The 7,931-nt window shown below is 50.3% G+C and overlaps 1 long non-coding RNA gene across 3 annotated transcripts; it reads right to left on the bottom strand.

Annotated features, from left to right (window-relative positions):
* Window positions 1-1,255: 1,255 nt before the first annotated feature.
* On the bottom strand, window positions 1,256-7,667 carry LOC111560559. Of its 3 annotated transcripts, XR_006598522.1 has the most exons (5): window positions 7,242-7,667; window positions 6,698-6,860; window positions 2,644-2,701; window positions 2,013-2,236; window positions 1,256-1,577 (listed from the first exon to the last, which is right to left on the bottom strand). It is a non-coding gene; the product is annotated as an uncharacterized LOC111560559 (long non-coding RNA). The 3 variants fall into 3 exon arrangements; XR_002742566.2 differs by having other exon boundaries at window positions 2,013-2,701; XR_006598521.1 differs by lacking the exons at window positions 6,698-6,860; window positions 7,242-7,667 and having other exon boundaries at window positions 2,013-4,130.
* Window positions 7,668-7,931: the final 264 nt, after the last annotated feature.

The following is a 7,931-nucleotide window of genomic DNA, read 5'->3' as shown; positions in this document are numbered from 1 at the left end:
ACCCCGGAGTGCTCCTCACTGCTGCCCCCACTTGACCTCCCCTGTCATCAGGCTGCCTTACACGCCCTCCTGTCTCTCGCCCTCCTGTCTTTTCCGTTAGAGCCTCCCTCCCACCACAAAGACCCCTTCCCATCTCTCCTCCCCCAAGCCGGATGGAGGCCTCTACCCCACTGGCAGCCACCTCTGCGTGAGCCGGCAGAAGGGGGCAGTCACCCTGGGGCCGCTGGACCGTCCCGCCACATAGTCAGGACCGTAACTTCTGAACCAGTTTCCCACTGTCCTTAGCGAGCCCTAAGGATGCGTCGCACGAGATGTGACGCGGATGTTTGCTTCAGCCACGAGAGAGATCTGCACCTCACTGATCTGACTTCCTGCCTCTCCAAGCTTCTCATGGCGGGCTAGCGACCTCCCTTTGCGCCTTCACAGAACATCATCCTCTCCTCCAGATGTATTTTGAGCTCCTTTTGCTTAACAAGGCCTGGCTTGTCCCCACGGAAGAGGCCCTGTGCTGTGGAAGGGAGGTATGTGCAGAGCAACCTCCAAGACTGAAGGAGCCATCAGACCCAAAGGAAAAGGCCATGCCCGGCTTGACAAGAAATGGTTTGTGGTTCCGTACAGATGGAAACCTGTCTCTGGGGGGCAGGGGACAAGGAGATCTCCACGACCCTACCTTCCTTGAGACCTGCTTTTCTAGCCCTGGGGGCTGTGTGGAAGTGGGGGACCAGCCAGGGGAGATGGTTGAGAATCTGTGTGTCTCCTAGTCCCCCCCACCCCCAACCCCACCCCAGGCCCGAGCAGGCAGGGGGGCCCGAGAGTGTGTCCAAGAGTGTGCCAAAGGGTGTGGTTGAACAGGGGGAAGAGCCTGGTCGGGCAGGGAGGGGGGCTGCGTTCCAGAAGGCCGCAGGTGGCAAAGCGGTCCTCATGGCTGGTGGGGCTCGTCCAAGATGACGTCAGTCTGACTCACACTCCCCACCCCAGTCCCTCAACGAAAGCTGCCGGGAGGTACCGAGAGCGGCCCCTCTGACCTTGAACCATTCCAGCTCCTGGCAAAGTGTGCCTTGTGGGTTCACAACTCTTCACGTGTGTGCACCGCTACTGCCCACGGCCCCTGGCTTGCTCCTTCTTGTTAGCTACTTGGAGACGTGAGCCAAGGGACCCCAATCCCCATCTCCACTCGACTCCTGCTGCCCGTTCTTTGTGACTTCGATATCACGCGGATAACTGTCCACTAAGGCAGTCCTCACTGGGCATGTTCTAGTATGCACAAATTTTAATCGCCACAGTTCAGTTAAACAGCACCGGTCCCCCAATAACGGGGGTCAGATTTCAGTTACCACGCTATGTTGCTATGTTAACTGCGTGACTGCATCGGCTACAAACTTCACAGCCAGTTGTCAGGTCACAGGTCGCTGTGTTAATGACTGACCTGCATCATCAACCTCCCTGCAAAGCCTGTCGGTGACTCGTCACCGCACTTCAGTTATCCAGCGGCTCAGGTCACAACACAGCAAAGCAGGTTCTCGCATTGCCTCCTTGTCTCCCGGTGACAGACCCACATGATGTTTTGCAACAATGAGCTGTCAAAGGAAAACTGTTTTACGTTAAAATTTCATTTTATACAATCTACCAAAAAAGTTGAAAGTGTTAAAGAAATAAGAAATGAGGATGTTGAAAACAAAATTGGATGTGATTAGGAAATTTGAAATTGACAAGAGCAAAGTGAGCTACGATGAGATCTAAGCCCGCACGAGGTCCCTTAGGAACCACAGGGAGAAAGCCCGGTGAGTGAAGAAACATGGTAACGTTGGAACCACATCCTTTAGTTTAAATTGCTCGAGGAACAGAAAGACTTTCTTTTACTCTGGATGGAGGACCAATAACAACAATGATAATGATAATGATAGTAATAAATCCTAATCAGTTTGGCCAGCATTCAGGTCAAGTGTTGATGGTAGTTGCCATGTTGAAAGAAAACTGTGACTACACAGAGAGACTGGTAGACAAGCTCTTACCGCAGTAAAGTCCGGTTTCATCATCTTGGAAGTGCACAAGACTTGATTAGCGCTGAGCTCTCTGGTTAAGCTTCGGGCCCAGGCCAGGGCACTGCTGGGAAGCCTGCACCCAGATTCCACGGGTCAGGTAGAGCAGGTGGTCCAGACAAAGGATGCAAATATCTCCAGAAGGTGACATTGGTAAATGACTTCACATTAAAGACACTTAGAGATACTATACAACACTGAAAATGCAAAACAGAACGTTGGGAGGAGCAGGGAAACTTATCAAGGCCCAGAAAAGGGAAGTGATATTATGAGAAGGCAAGCACCATTCAAACCAGTCTTGGTAAAGTCTTTACACAGAAATTAATGACTAATTCCCAGTGTTTCTCATTTTAAAATACAGGGTACTAAATAAATATTAGTTTTACAATTAATAAAATTCTCTATACGTTTACAGGTGGCAGTAAGGGAGTTTTAAATGTTTCACCAAAAGTTTTTTTAAGTCATCAGACAATTGTGATTTTTCTCTTTGATTATTACAATCACTTTGCACGGTTTCAGTTTCTGTGCTCATTTTTATGGTCCTGTGCTCTCATGAAAACTAGGATGTCTGTTTTCTGGCTTCTTAATTCCTTGACCCACTCACCGAGTGGCCTTTTCCTGTCGCCCACCTTGGTCACCTACTCCTTGGTTCATCCTGTAGACTTTGCCATCATCAATGATGTGGGAAACAAAGGCAGAAAGAAATGTAGACAAAATTAAATTTCCTCTTAACCTGCAGCCCATTGACAAATTCTTGAGGCAGGTGGAGTAAAACCTCCCTCCAGGAACAACCTAAGTCTTAATGCTTTGCTAGAGGGAAAAACAACCTTAGCCGGACGACAGCTAGGCCTCTGGTATCTCAGGAGTCCTCTTTAGCATATGAAAGTCCTTCTGGAGGCCTCCCTTTGATTTACCTCCCCCAACTCCAAGGTGTGTAACCAGTCACTCCTCAGGACCCCCGCGCAGCTCTTTCGGCCCACAAGTCCTGTCCCTGTGCTTTAATAAAATCACCCTGTTGCACCAAAAAACATCCCAAGAGTTCTTTCTTGGTCATTGGCTCCGAACCCCCGCCGTCCCTCCAAACCTCACCAATCAATATCAGTCTGACCTCTGAAACCTCACGTTCTAGCTGGCTATTCTCGCAGTCATTTCCTGTCCTTAGAGCTCAGCACCTATAGACCCTTCCTGAAATCTGTACACCGTTTACTAGCCCATCGTTACAATCACTCGCTCACAAACACAAGTTCCTTTGCCCCTCTTACTCATCTGGTAAAACCCTTGTGAACGAAAAGCTTTGGACTAGCCTGAATTCAAGCAGCCACATTTGCCAGAGAACATGGAAAAACCAGTCCGACTGGTTTCACTCCTGAGTTCTCCACCACAAAATTCCGGGGGGCGAATCACTTGGCCTCCTAGGAACTTGGCCTCCTTGCTCTCCGCACCTTTCCCCCTACTTCCTATATTCCTCTCCTCTCCTCACTCTCAGGTGACGGCTTCACCTCGTATTTCATTCGGGAAAGGAAAAGTATCAGAGGTTCTTTACCACCCAGTCTCAGAAACCATGTGCGTCTGCAGCCACATTCCGTTTTCTAAGTCGTCACAAGGTATGCATTGAGCGTCGTGCTGCCAGGGACTTACCCGCACCTGTACTGGCTTCTGGCCTTCCCAGAGCTGCCTCCCAGCCTCCCTCCTTCCCTTGCTCTCTGGCCCCGTGACTCCTCCTCTGCTCCTCCTCCTCAGTGTGCGCTCAGGTCCCACCTTGAAGACAACACCCCAGCTCCCCAGCTGCCTACTTTCTGCAGTACTTGTTACGGCCCAACTTCTCATACTAGTCACCTGCTCCCTCCTCAAGGGGCTTCCCACTAGTTTCTGAAGCTGCCGCTCCTTTGAGACACCTCAAAATAATTAAGTGTGCTAACTCCCCCCAGATTGCTAAACGCACTGGACATTTTTCTCTCATCTTATTTAACCTCTCATTTGACATAGTTGACCAGTCCTTCTTTTCGAAACACGCTATCCTCTCAATTTATAATACCTGTCACTTAGTTTCCTGCTCCTTTTTTTTAAAAAATTTTTTTTTTTTTACATTTATTTTTGAGAAACAGAGTGAGACAAAGCGTGAACGGGGGAGGGGCAGAGAGAGTAGGAGACACAGAATCTGAAGCAGGCTTCAGGCTCTGAGCAAGCGGTCAGCACAGAGCCTGATGCGGGCCTCGAACCCACGAACTGTGAGATCATGACCTGAGCCGAAGTCGGACGCTCAACCGACTGAGCCACCCAGGCACCCCTCCTGCTCCTTTTTTTTTTGTTAATGTTTATTTATTTATTTTGAGAGAGAGAGAGAGAGAGAGAGAGAGAGAGAGAGTGTGTGTGTGTGTGTGTGGAGCAAGTCGGGGAGGGGCAGAGAGAGGGAGAGAGTCCCAGGGCTGGGTTGCACGACCGGAGATCGTGACCTGAGCCGAAATCAAGAGTCAAGGGCTTAACCCACTGAGCCACCCAGGCGCCCCTCTGCTCCTTTTCTGCCTTTTTTCAGCCTAGTACATATTAAGATAGTATTTGGTGAGCAAATGAATAATTCTTTATATTTCTATCACCTAACGTAATTCTTAGTTCATAGTTGCTTTCTGTAAAATATTTGTGAAATAATTGAGTGGACATTATTGTTTTAATCCTACAAATGAGGAAACGGAGGGTCGGAGAGATTCAAAATTTACCCATTATTGATGGCCGTGTGGCCATTAAGTGACACAGTTGGTATTGAAACCAAAACCCTCACTTGTACCCCAATGTCTATAGTGGCACTCTCAACAATAGCCAAATTGTGGAAAGAGCCTAAATGTCCATCAACTGACGAATGCATAAAGAAATTGTGGTTTATATACACAATGGAATACTACGTGGCAATGAGAAAGAATGAAATATGGCCCTTTGTAGCAACATGGATGCAACTGTAGAGTGTTATGCTAAGTGAAATAAGCCATACAGAGAAAGACAGATACCATATGTTTTCACTCTTATGTGGAGCCTGAGAAACTTAACAGAAACCCATGGGGGAGGGGAAGGAAAAAAAAAAAGGGAGGTTAGAGTGGGAGAGAGCCAAAGCCTAAGAGACTCTTAAAAACTGAGAACTGGGGCGCCTGGGTGGCTCAGTCGGTTGAGTGTCCGACTTCAGCTCAGGTCATGATCTCACGGTGCGTGAGTTCGAGCCCTGCGTCGGGCTCTGTGCTGACAGCTCAGAGCCTGGAGCCCGTTTCAGATTCTGTGTCTCCCTCTCTCTCTGCCCCTCCCCTGGTCATGCTCTGTCTCTCTCTGTCTCAAAAATAAATAAACATTAAAAAAAAATTAAAAACAAAACAAAACTGAGAACTGAGGGTTAATGGGGGGGTGGGAAGGAGGGGAGGGTGGGTGATGGGTATGGAGGAGGGCACCTTTTGGGATGAGCACTGGGTATTGTATGGAAACCAATTTGACAATAAATTTCATATATTGGAAAAAAAACCCAAAATCCTAATCCTAACTCCTAATCTTTGTTTTTACCATGGCATCATACCGGCGCCCTGTGTATTTCACTCCTGGAATTTGCCTTTACATACCCCATTCTCAAGCCACATTGGAATGGTTGATGTTCCTAAATATGCTTCCTATTTTTCCCCGTCAGTCTTTTTCAGGCTTGAAACCCTGTTTCCATTTCCAATTGTGTATTTCCCTGTAATTGCCCTACCAGTTTCTTAAGATACTCTTCAAATTCTGTGTCAACCTTAAAATCTTAACTTTTGTACTTGCAAGTAAATTATCTGCTGCCTAAACTGCCTTTAATATTTATATATTTGTATAATATTTGGCGTTGAAACTGCCCACGGACAGGGACTGTAATCCACGGAGTGCACCTTAATACTCTGCCTTACCTTTCATGCTGAAAGGCTGAATCCGTATTTAAAAACATTTTTTTTAACATTTATTCATTTTTGAGAATGAGAGAGACAGAACATGAGTGGGAGAGGGGCAGAGAGAGAGGGAGGCACAGAATTTGAAGCAGGCTCCAGGCCCCTTCGGAGCTGTCGGCACAGGGCCCGAACTCATGGACTGCGAGATCATGACCTGAGCTGAAGTTGGATGCTTAACTGACTGAGCCACCCAGGCGCCCCTGAATCAGTATTTTTTGGCTTGGAATGAAGAGTTTTAAATTTGTGTCTGGTCTAGAGACAGAATACCCAAGGGAAAAGAGCAGACCTGAATAACTGAATGTATAGATATATACATTCTGTTATATTCTGAATATATATATATATGTATATATGTGGCTAAATATATTTATTGTTGAATTCTATCAGGAGAATCTGAGTGAGGGCCTTGATCAGTTAAGAGAATTTGGGAGAAGTTGATTGTCTTTCCCAGTGGACTCAGGCAGGCTGTTTCCCTCAGGGGGGTAAGGAAATAGGGAGCTCGTCTGACTGAGGTTGTGAGTGAAAGCAAGGTTTAGCTTAGGAGCCATTTGTGAATCTTCGGCTATTGGTGCCATGTCTTTTCTGATGGGAATGGAAATCAGGAGTGGGTGGGCTGGAGGAGCCATGGGCTAGAAGGAGTGCAAACTTTTGCAAACATAATGAATGAAAGGGAAGCCACATGGTACTCTAAATCCTAGAACCTTTGTCCATTACCTTGAAAAATCATCCACACTCTCAGCTAATACCGTCTGCTAAGAGGTCAACTTTTCACAAATTTCCGGAACTCTTGTGGTCACAGCTGCCTGCCATGTTCTTTTAAGGTTCAGTCCCAAACGTGTGTGAGAAATCCTCGAGGTGACGAGATGAAGTCTAACAACTAGAATTAATAATAAATTCAGTTCCCATCATGTCGGTGCCTTCTGCGGACGGGCCTCCCACTGCACCCTGCATGCCCTTTGCAAAAACGCTGAAGACCCAGGCCTTCTCCTCACTGTACACAGGAGACAGGGGGACATGATCGGCCATGTGCAGCGAGCAAGGCTGGGCTGGGAAAGGTCGGGAGGGTCCACAGCCTTTTGGGGGCAGCTGACCAGCCTTAGGGAGCCCCCAAGGCAGCCTTCCAGGCACAGCTTTCCGTGCGTGCCCGGCCCACCTGCCTGTCTGCCCGCCTGCCTAGGGTCTCAGCTGCAGGCTGCTGCACAGAGCACATTCCAACCCAAAATTACACGCACGCAAGATGAATTTCAGGCACTCTTACACTGTAGGATTTCGACAGGCCCTCGGTGGCTGCGCGTAAACTTTTCAAAGGAGAGCCGCCCAGGGTGTCATTGGAACGCACGCGCTCCAGGGCAGGTGGCTCAGGAGCTGCGGAGAGCGCGAGGCCGCCGGCAGAGAACAAAGGCAGAGGCGGGCAGGGGCGGTGGCGGAGGACGCAGAGCCAGGAAATGGGCGAGGGCTCCCACAGCCCCCCGAGACACAGCCCACCGGGGCGGTGCCGGGACGAGGGGAGCCCGGGGAGAAGGGGGCGGGGCGCTCGGGATTGAGGGGGAGGGGCGGCCCCCCTGGAGAGACGGTCCCTCGGGAGAGAGGAGTAGGAGGACGGGGACCCCCGCGCGGGGAAGGGCGCGGAGGCCGCGGAGGATCCCTTGGGGTGAGGGGAGGGGAGGGGCCCCGGAGGGTCCTTCGGGCGAGGGGGGGGGGGCGGCGGGGACCCCTGTGGGGAGGGGGCGGAGGCCGCGGCGGGTCACTTGGGGTGGCCGGGGTGGGGGTGGGGGTGGGGAGAAGGGGAAGTGGAGGCGGAGACCCCTGAGGGAGGGGGCGGAGGCAGCGTTGGGACCCCGGGGTGAGCCTTGGGGGAGCGGCGGCGAAGACCCCTGGGGTTGGGGGCGGAGGGAGGGACCCTCGGGCGAGGAGGGGGAGGGGCGGCGGGGACCCCTCCTCCAGGGGG

This window comes from Felis catus, chromosome B2, assembly GCF_018350175.1.
Source record: "Felis catus isolate Fca126 chromosome B2, F.catus_Fca126_mat1.0, whole genome shotgun sequence".
NCBI lineage: Eukaryota > Metazoa > Chordata > Mammalia > Carnivora > Felidae > Felis > Felis catus.
The sequence above is the reverse complement of the archived record's forward strand: the minus strand, read 5'-3'. Positions and strand labels throughout refer to the sequence as shown.